Here is a 9,265-nt window from a genome sequence, read left to right as displayed (position 1 = left end):
GATTACAAGTTCCATGTGAATCATTAGTGTAACGTGACAGCTAAAAAAAGGTAAAAAGAATTTAGGTGACATTAAGTGGAGTGTATTTTCCAGGAAAAGAGAGATGATACTCCCATTGTACCCTGTCCTAATCAAATCTCATTTAGCATATGGTGCTCAGTTCTGGGCATCGGGGTTTAAGGACATTGATAAACTGAAGAGAGCTTACAAGATGGTTCGGTGCCTTTAGTCCATGATAAGTGAGGATTACTTGAAAGAATTTTTAGTTTTTAGAGAAAAGAAGTCTCAGGAGGGACAGCTATCTATCTACAAGGACTTGAAGCTCTGTCATGTAGGGGCAGAATCACTTGTTCCGTTTGGCCCCAGAGGGCAACACAGACTGATGAGAGCAAAAGTTACAAAGATGGAAGCTTAGATTTGATGTTGGGAAAAATTCTTTAATAATTGGAGTTGCCCCAAAGCAGCATGGCTGCCTCCAGTGACAGGTGGGGGGGGTCCCCTTCCTTAGAGGTCTTCAAGAAGAAACTAGACAGCTAAGAGGAGGGCATGTTATAGTGGGGACTCCTTTGGTGTATGGGTTTGGATAGATGGCCACTGAAGTAGATCCCTTTCAACTCTCCAATTCTGTGAATCTTTGATATTTCAGTATTGTTTTGAGGAAAGCATGATGTACAACTTAAAAAAATGGAAAGTTGTGAGTGATTATTGTAATTACAATATTTATGATAAATGCTTATAAAGGACAGACTTTGTCCCTTTCTCAGAATGTACCCAGCAAGAGAAGCTGGGCTAATATTTGTCCAGTCTAGTGTCCAAGTACAATATGGCTGGGTTGGAAATCATGGAGTTGGTCTGGAGAGAACAGTTAGTCATAATATTTACAGTCAAAATACGGGATCAAAGCTAGATCTAAAAGGAACCCTTGAAGCCATTTAGACCAGAAGTTCCCAAAGTGTGGTCTGGGGAGCCCAGGGGGAGGGGGTTTTTGAGACCCTTTCAGAATGATCTTCATAATACTAAGATGTTTTCATTTTTTTTTTTTTAAGCAATTGGGGTTAAGTAACTTGCTCAAGGTTACACGGCCAGTTATTTCTGGGTGTGGTGCTGAGCGTCTGAGCCCGGGATTCGATCTCCAGGTCGTCCCAACACTGGAACCGGTACTCTTACTCGCTGTGCTACCTGGCGGCCCCGATGTTTTCATTTCTAGTAGGATAAATATCCATCAACAAAAATTCTTTGGCAGGGTCCTCAATAATATTTAAGAGATTAAAAGGGTTCTGAAACCAAACAAAGTTGAGAGCCACTGATCTAGACCAACCCCCTCATTTTATAGCTGAAGGAACTTAAGCTCAGAGTGGTTGAATGACTAACCCAAAGTCACATAGACAGTCAAAAGACTGGGATTTGAACCCAGGTCTTCTGATTCCAAATCCAGGTGTCCTTTATGTTAGTGGGAGGAGGGCTATATTGGATCCTTAATAGATCAGTGTACTTACCCCTTTCTTTTCCTCTCCAATTAGGCATCCTTCTCTGTTTTCCAGCTCATCCTGTCTTTTCCCTTCTCTTTCCCTCTTCCTCTTCATCTGTGCTGTAACCACTCAGGGATATCTGGGAGCATTGCCTCATGTGGGGATTCCTGATAGCTGTGTTGAAATATTTGGAGCACTGTCATATGGAAGAGACTCTAGATTTGCTCTCTTACCTTGGCCCCAAATCCCAGAACCAGAAGCAATCAGTAGCAGAACAAAGAAGCAATTTAAGCTTGATGTCAAGAAAAGCTTGTGAATGATTTTAGTCGTACCAAAGCAGAATGCAGCTAGGTGTTGGAATGGATAGAACACTGGACTTGGAATCAGAAAGATTCCTCTTCCTGAGTTCAAATCTGGCCTCAGAAACTTACTAGCTGTGTGACCCTGGGCAAGTCACTTAACCCTGTTTACCTCAGTTTCCTCATCTATAAAATGAGCTGGAGAAGAAAATGGCAAAACCACTCCAGTATCTTTGCCAAGAAAATCCCAAATGAGGGTCATGAAGAGTTGGACATGACTAAAATGATTAAATAACAATAACAGAAAGTAGGACACAGAGTAACATTGAAAGAATCAGGGGCTCCAGAGTCAGAGGACCTGGGTTCAGATCCCACTTTTAAGACTTACTACATGTGTACAAGTTACTTAATCCATCTTGGCCTCAGTTTCCTCATCTGTAAAATGAAGGGGTTAGAGAGTAGGTGACCTCTGGGGTCCCTTTAACCTCTCTATGAATCTGTGAATGTGCTCCCTTGGAAGGTTGTGGGTTTCCTATCCTTGGAGGTCTTTAAACACAGGATAGATGTCATTTGCAGGGTATGCTTTAGAGGGGATAACTTTTTGGCTAGAGGTTAGACTTAGAAGACCATAGCATTCCATTTCAATTCTAAGATTCTACATCTCTTTGACTTTGGTTCCCAGCCAAAGTAGATATTCCATCTACTGCCAATTATCAACATTTTTAGTTGCTCCTGTGCTGAAGCTAACAATTCTGGTGTCTCTGGTAGACAAGATACTATGTACCTTAGGACAAGCTTCTCCAAAGCCACATAGAAATCAACTTTTTAAGATGAATTTGGTTGAATTTGGAGGAAGATCTCAGGAAGAGTCCTCAGAATACATGGTGCTATGGTAAGAGAGACAGAGACCTCATGGGTACTACAAGGCAGATGCTGGTGAGACTGCCCAGGGAAAGGAAGCAAGGTAAGGTGAGATTGGAGAGCTATCCATTCATCTTCGGGTAGGTGAGGGATAAGGAGGGGGTAACCTCTCTTTTAAACTAATTATTCTTGCTATGTACTAGGTATGTACTAAGATCAATTGTTTCTACTTTCAGAAGGAGCATAAGTACTGTTAAAATCCCCTAAATTTCAGCAATGTGGGGCAAAACCCCAGTTGACCCATTCTAGCTTCAACTTTTATGTGCCCTGTGGTTATTTCTTGGTTTGCATTGATACAAAATTCCTGCACAAGGTTCCAATTTTCATTCTCTCAGACGCAATATTTTTACTGCTCTCTCCCCTATTCTTCTCATAATTTCCTCCTCATGTCTCCTAGCCCTTAAAACTTCTACACAAAAGAGGGTGGAGAGTGGAGGGTGAGGTTTTGAGCAGGAGCCAGAAAATACTTTTTAAAAAATGAGCAAAATATGTCAAAACATGCACATACACCTTATTGTTTGCATTTGAACACAGTTACTTTTTGTGTGTCTATTTTGTTGTTTAATCTTGCTCCTTGCATATGAATGTATAGGATTATCATCTGTCTTGGAATTTGAGTTTCAAGAAAGCCTTTTTATTAATTTCTGTATTAACTCCCCAGTGCTATGTTCTTCTCACAGTGGTTTCCACTAAATATGATTTGCTACAGTGGTGATGATAATGAAGAAAAGTTCAAGTTTTTGCATAGAGGACTATCCAGCAAATATTTCTCAGGCATGACAACCATGAAATTGGGAGACCGTGAACAATCAGAGAGTGATTTCTGAATGAAACAGAAAGGCAAAAGAGGAATACAGATGCATAATGTGGTATACTAATTAGAACTATGGACCCAGAGCCAGGAAGGCATAGATTCAAATTCTACCCCAGTCATGTCCTGGCAGCATATGCAACCCCAAGCAATCATTTACCTACTCTGTATCTAAGTTTCCTCATCTATAAAATGAAGTAAATGAACTCAACATCCTCTAAGGTCCTTTCTGTCTATGATCCTACAATCCGTGCTCTTAGGAAGTTTTCCCAGACATCAAGGCTAAATTTTCCCCCCCTCCATATTCCCAATCTCTCTTGATTCGAATGCTTCCCTCTCTTGGTGATTTCCTATTGATCCTGTACACAACTTGTTTGTACATAGTTGTTTGCCTTCTTTCTCCTCCTTTAGACTGTGGGCTCCCAAAGGACAGAGTCTATCTTTTGCCTTTCTTTATATCTCCAGCATTTAACACAGTGCCTGGAACATAGTAGGTGCTTGATAAATGTTTGTTGATTGACTGACTTCACAACTTCCCACCTCTTAATGGTTTCTGGTTTAGTCCTATCTGACCAAAGGGAGCAAGTCTTAACCCTCTTCCATGAGATAACCCTTCAGATACTTGATCAGAGGAATCTGGAATGGCTAAATAAGCAATGCCCTTACCTATTACTGACCAGTTATGGTCCTAACAAAAGTGGAAGGAGAAAGGGGAAAAGGGACAAGGTAGGGTGAGCTAGAGAACTGAGAGAGGAAAAGTTAAATGCATGATCCATGATGTGGTACAGTGGAAGCCTTTGCCATTGGAGTCAGTGTACCTACCTCAGCTCTTTACTGTTTGTGTGACTTTGGGGACATCATTTAATCTCCCTGCACCCCAGCTTCCTCGTCTGTAAATTAATGGGGATACTTTAAAGAGATGCAATAGTTGTCTTCAAATATCTGAAGGGCTACCATTTGGCAGAGGGCTTTTCTGTGTACTACTTGGCCCTAGAGTCCAAGAAGTAATTATGGGAGTTATGGAGAAACAGATTTAAGCTCAATATAAGGGAAACCTTCCTAACTATTATCTATCCAGAAGTTAAAAGTAAGGTAGAGGGTTCCCCTTCAGCAGATGCCTTCAAGCAAAGGAGGAACACATATCAGTTATATTATAGCAGGAATTTTTATTCAGGGATGGGTCAGACTAAATGATTCAGAAAGTTCCTTCCAATTCTCAGATTCTATGAGTTACTTTATCTCATCATTCAATACAGAGTGTCCAAATCCACAAATGAGTAAAGTTACAAGAACTATGTCTTGGGTCAGGTTGCAGAAATCTGAAAAAATTAGAAAAGCTTACTTAGAAGATTACCCCTCAGAGATCATTAGGGATCAGTTGGAATATCTCTTGACCTTAGACAATGAAGAATGCACACTGGGAACTATCTGGTAGTGATTTCTCTTCCCATAGGCCCATGGGCACCTGCTAGAATGACAGAATTTATTTATATTTGTATACAGTCCAATTCAAACCTGACTAGGCATTTCCCACTCCCAAATCCCAAGGACATAGTTATCCAGCCTCTACCTAAAATCAGGAGGAATTCACCACTTCCTAAGACAACTCATTCCACTTTTGGATATTTCTAAATTTTAAGGTGTATTTCCTTACGTAAGAGTGGTAGTTCCCATCTCCATACCCCTAATTAGTATAATCAGAGAAGGCCTAGATATCTCGATTGAATCAATCAATAAAGCATGTCTTGTGTACAAAGCACTGTGAGTTATACACAGTAACAGCAATGTGGTAGGATCATCAACTGTGAATGGCTTAGCCCTTCTCAGCAACGCAGTGATCTAAGATAATTCCAAAGGACTCATGAGGAAAAACACTATTCACATCCAGAGATAGAACTGATGGAGTCTGAATGAAGATTGAAGTATTCTATTTTCACTTTCTTTGTTGTGTGTTTTTTTCTTTTGGTCTGTTTCTCCTTTCACAACATGACTAATATAGAAATATGTTTTACATGACTGCACATATATAACCTATATCAAATTGCTTACTATCTTAGGAAGGGGAGAGGTGAGGGAGGAAGGGAGAAAAGTTGAAACTCAAAATTTTTTTAAATGAATGTTTATATTTGTCTTTACATGTAATTGGAAAAATAAAATATTATTTTAAAAATTAGTTTAAAATGTCTAAATCACATGCAGTTTACTCAAGATTTTTTAAATGATTTCCATTTTCAAAGTGGTGCACATCATTCAATTTCATTTCAATCATCATTTATTATGTACTATGTGGTGACTAATAAATATAAACACTGTGGCAAAGAACAAAACAAAGCACTGTGTGAAGTGCTAGGCATATATATAGAAAAGCAAAACAGTTCTCATCTCAAGGAGCTTACATTCTAATGGTGGAGACAAAACATAAGAAAAGTTTCAGTTTCAAGGCTGATAGAAAAGTCCTATAGTCTTTGGGGTTTCGTGGCAAAGCAGATATTAATGTTTCTTTAGTGACATTTCCCCTAATAAAGTGATAGCAGTTTCTATCTTTTCCACTGATCCACCACTCTATTTCCTAGCCAGTCCCAGATTGTTTTCATGAATACTGTTTTGTAATATAATTTGAAATCTGGGACTGCCAGGCTGCCTTCCTTCACTTTTCCCCCCATAGATTCCCTTGATTTTCTTGACCTTTTGTTCTTTCAGATCAATTTTGTTATTACTTTTCTAGCTCTATAAAATAATTCTTTGATAGTTTGATTGGTATGACCACTGAATTAACTTAGGTAGAATTATTACGTTGGGTTGACCTATCCATGAGCAATTAATATTTATCCAATTGTTTTTATTTTTCTGAAAATCCTTTATTTTTCTGAAAAGTGTATTGTGTTTCTGTTCATATAGTCCCTGGGTTGTTGTTTTTTGGGGGGAAGGGGGGAGAGCAGGAAGATTCAGCAGTTATTTTCAATGTAATTTCTCTTTCTAGCTCTTCCTACTGAAGCTTGTTGGTAATATATTTATGTGAGTGTGCTTTATATCCAGCAACACTGATAAAGTTGTTAATTGTTTCACCTAGTTTTTTTTTTTTATTAATTCTCTAGGGTTCTCTAAATCTACCATTATATCATCAGCAAAGAATGATAGTGTTGTTTCCTCCTGATCTAATTTTCTTCCTTCAGTTTCTTTTTCTTGTCTTATTACTATAGCTAGTTTTTTTTAGTACAATATTAAATAATAGTGGTGATAATGGACATCCTTGCTTCACCTCTGATCTTATTGGGAAGACTTCAAGTTTATCCTTCTTACAGATAATGCTTGCTCTAGATTTTAGATAGATGCTGCTTACTATTTTAAGAAAGTCTCCATTTATTCCTAAGCTTTCTAATGTTTTTAATAGGAATGGGCATTGAATTTTGTCAAGACTTTTTTCTGCATCTATTGATATAATCATATGACTATTGTTTTGTTATTGATATGGTCAATTATGCTTATAGTTTTCCTGACACTGAACCTGTCCTGCATTCCTGGTATAAATCCTACCTGGTCACAGTGTATATAATCTTTGTGATATATTGCTGTAATGTCTGATAGCATTTTATTTAAAATTTTGCATTGACATTCATTGCTTTATAGTTTTCTTTCTCTGTGTTTGCTCTCCCTGGTTTGGTATCATAATCATATTTGTGTCATAAAAGAAATTTGTTAGGAATCTTTCTTTGTCCCTTTTTCAAATAGTATATATGGTATTAGGATTAATTGTTCCTTAAATGTTTGGTAGAATTCACTTGTAAATCCATCTGGTGAGGGAGATTTTTTTCTTAGAGAACTCATTTATGGCATATTCAATTTCTTTTTCTAAAATGGAGTTATTTGAATATTCTATTCTCTCTTCTGTTAATCTGGGCAATTTATATGTTTGTAAATATCCCTCCATTTTATTGAGATTGTCAGTTTTGCTGGCATGTGATTCTTTTACGTCATCTTTAGTATTTATCCCCAAGCTCTCCCACTCTGAGACTCAGCACTTCTGACAGGATTGTATCCCTCTTTTGTATTCCCCTTCAGTTAACTGCCCTTGCAGGCACACCTCTATATATGTCTTTTAAAAATAAAAGGTCTTTGATGAGTGCCCTGTAATCCACCCAATCTCTTTAGAGAGTTTCCCCTTTTCTTCCTCTATAGAATTTTTGTGTTTCTATTGTCAGAGGTGAATTGTTGAAGGCATGCCACTGAACCCTCTTATAGTATTTTATACCTTGGAATCCTACCTGTCCTTCCTTTGAACTTTGAAATCTACTCTACCCCCTTTCTCTCAAGGTTCTTCATTTGGGGAATGAATTTCTCCTTTTTTGGTTAGAATTAGGTCCGTAATAGCAGTCCCTTTAATTATGTCAATCACCTTTTAGTTAGGGATATTTTCTAGGGAGGAATCATAAGAATAGTTGGTATAAAATATCCCCCTAAAAGTCTTTGGCATATTCTCCCACAAATATATATATATATATATATATACATACATACATATATGTGTGTCTGTATATGTATAGATATAGATATATATATAGGCCAGGGAAAAGTGGGCTCAATTGTTCAGCACATGTAATACCTGGAAGTCATTTTTCTTCGTACCTCAAAATGTTTCCCTTAGGTCTACTATAATTCTGCTGGGCTCCTTATAGAGTCCTGAAGCTAACTTTCCTCAGTATGAGTAATTTTTCCTCAGTTCCTGATGTAGTCATTACCATCAGCTGAAAAGAGAGACTAATCAGCATAAGACAGATTAAAAGGAAACCCACAGTGGCTGGGGACAAAGTCACAGTAAATTTAGGCCAGAGTTGTGGAAAGAGATCACTGACAAAGTGAATCATCCAGTAATGAGATATGTAGGCTTTATTTTTTTAAACAAGGAATGCTGATGGTCAATCAATAAGTATTTAATATGTACCTACTACATGCCAAACACTGGGTTAAGTAAGTGCTTGGGATACAAGTCTAAAGAGTGAAACAATCACTACTGAAAGGAAACTTCATTCTAATGAATGACAGCTGCATATATATACACATAAATACACACATGCATATGCATATAGCATAAGTATAAAGTAAGTGTAAATATTTACAAAATAGTTAAATATAATATGCTCTCACCTCATCAGTACCCTCTACCCATTTAAGGAAGGGGTAAAGGCTAGCCATCTCTTTATTTCATGATGAGCTATACTCCTTTGACTTCTCCATCATGCCCCAACCAGGTACTTTCTTCTCTGTGCTCTATTCACCTTCCTTTTGCATTTTCTTTTCTCAGTAGATTGTAAGCTCCTTGAGGGCAGGGACTATTTTTTTTAATTGTGTCCCAGCAATTGGCACAGTGTAGGTACTTAATACATAGTGGTATATATAGTAGGTACTTAATAAATGTTTTTTGACTGATATCCACTGAAGATAGTGAGAGGCACTAGATGGTAATGAGTAAGAGCCCTAGACTTGAATTCAGTAAGATCTGAGTTCAAGTCCTACCTAAGACATTTACTAGCAATATGATCCTGGATCTGTCACTTAATTCTCTCACCCTTAGTTTACTCATATACAAAATAGCACCCACATCACAGGTTGTGAGGCTCAGCTGAGATAATATATGTACACTATTAAAAGGCTGCATAGGGGCGGCCAGGTGGCTCAGCGAGTAAGAGCACTGGCTCCAGTGTCGGGATGACCTGGGGATTGAATCCGGGCTCAGATACTTAGCACCACACCCAGAAATAACTGAAATA

This window comes from Petaurus breviceps, unplaced genomic scaffold, assembly GCF_028583685.1.
Source record: "Petaurus breviceps papuanus isolate PSGF00001 unplaced genomic scaffold, PetGlider_PUasm1.0 90845, whole genome shotgun sequence".
In the NCBI taxonomy this organism is placed as follows: domain Eukaryota; kingdom Metazoa; phylum Chordata; class Mammalia; order Diprotodontia; family Petauridae; genus Petaurus; species Petaurus breviceps.
The sequence above is the reverse complement of the archived record's forward strand: the minus strand, read 5'-3'. Positions refer to the sequence as shown.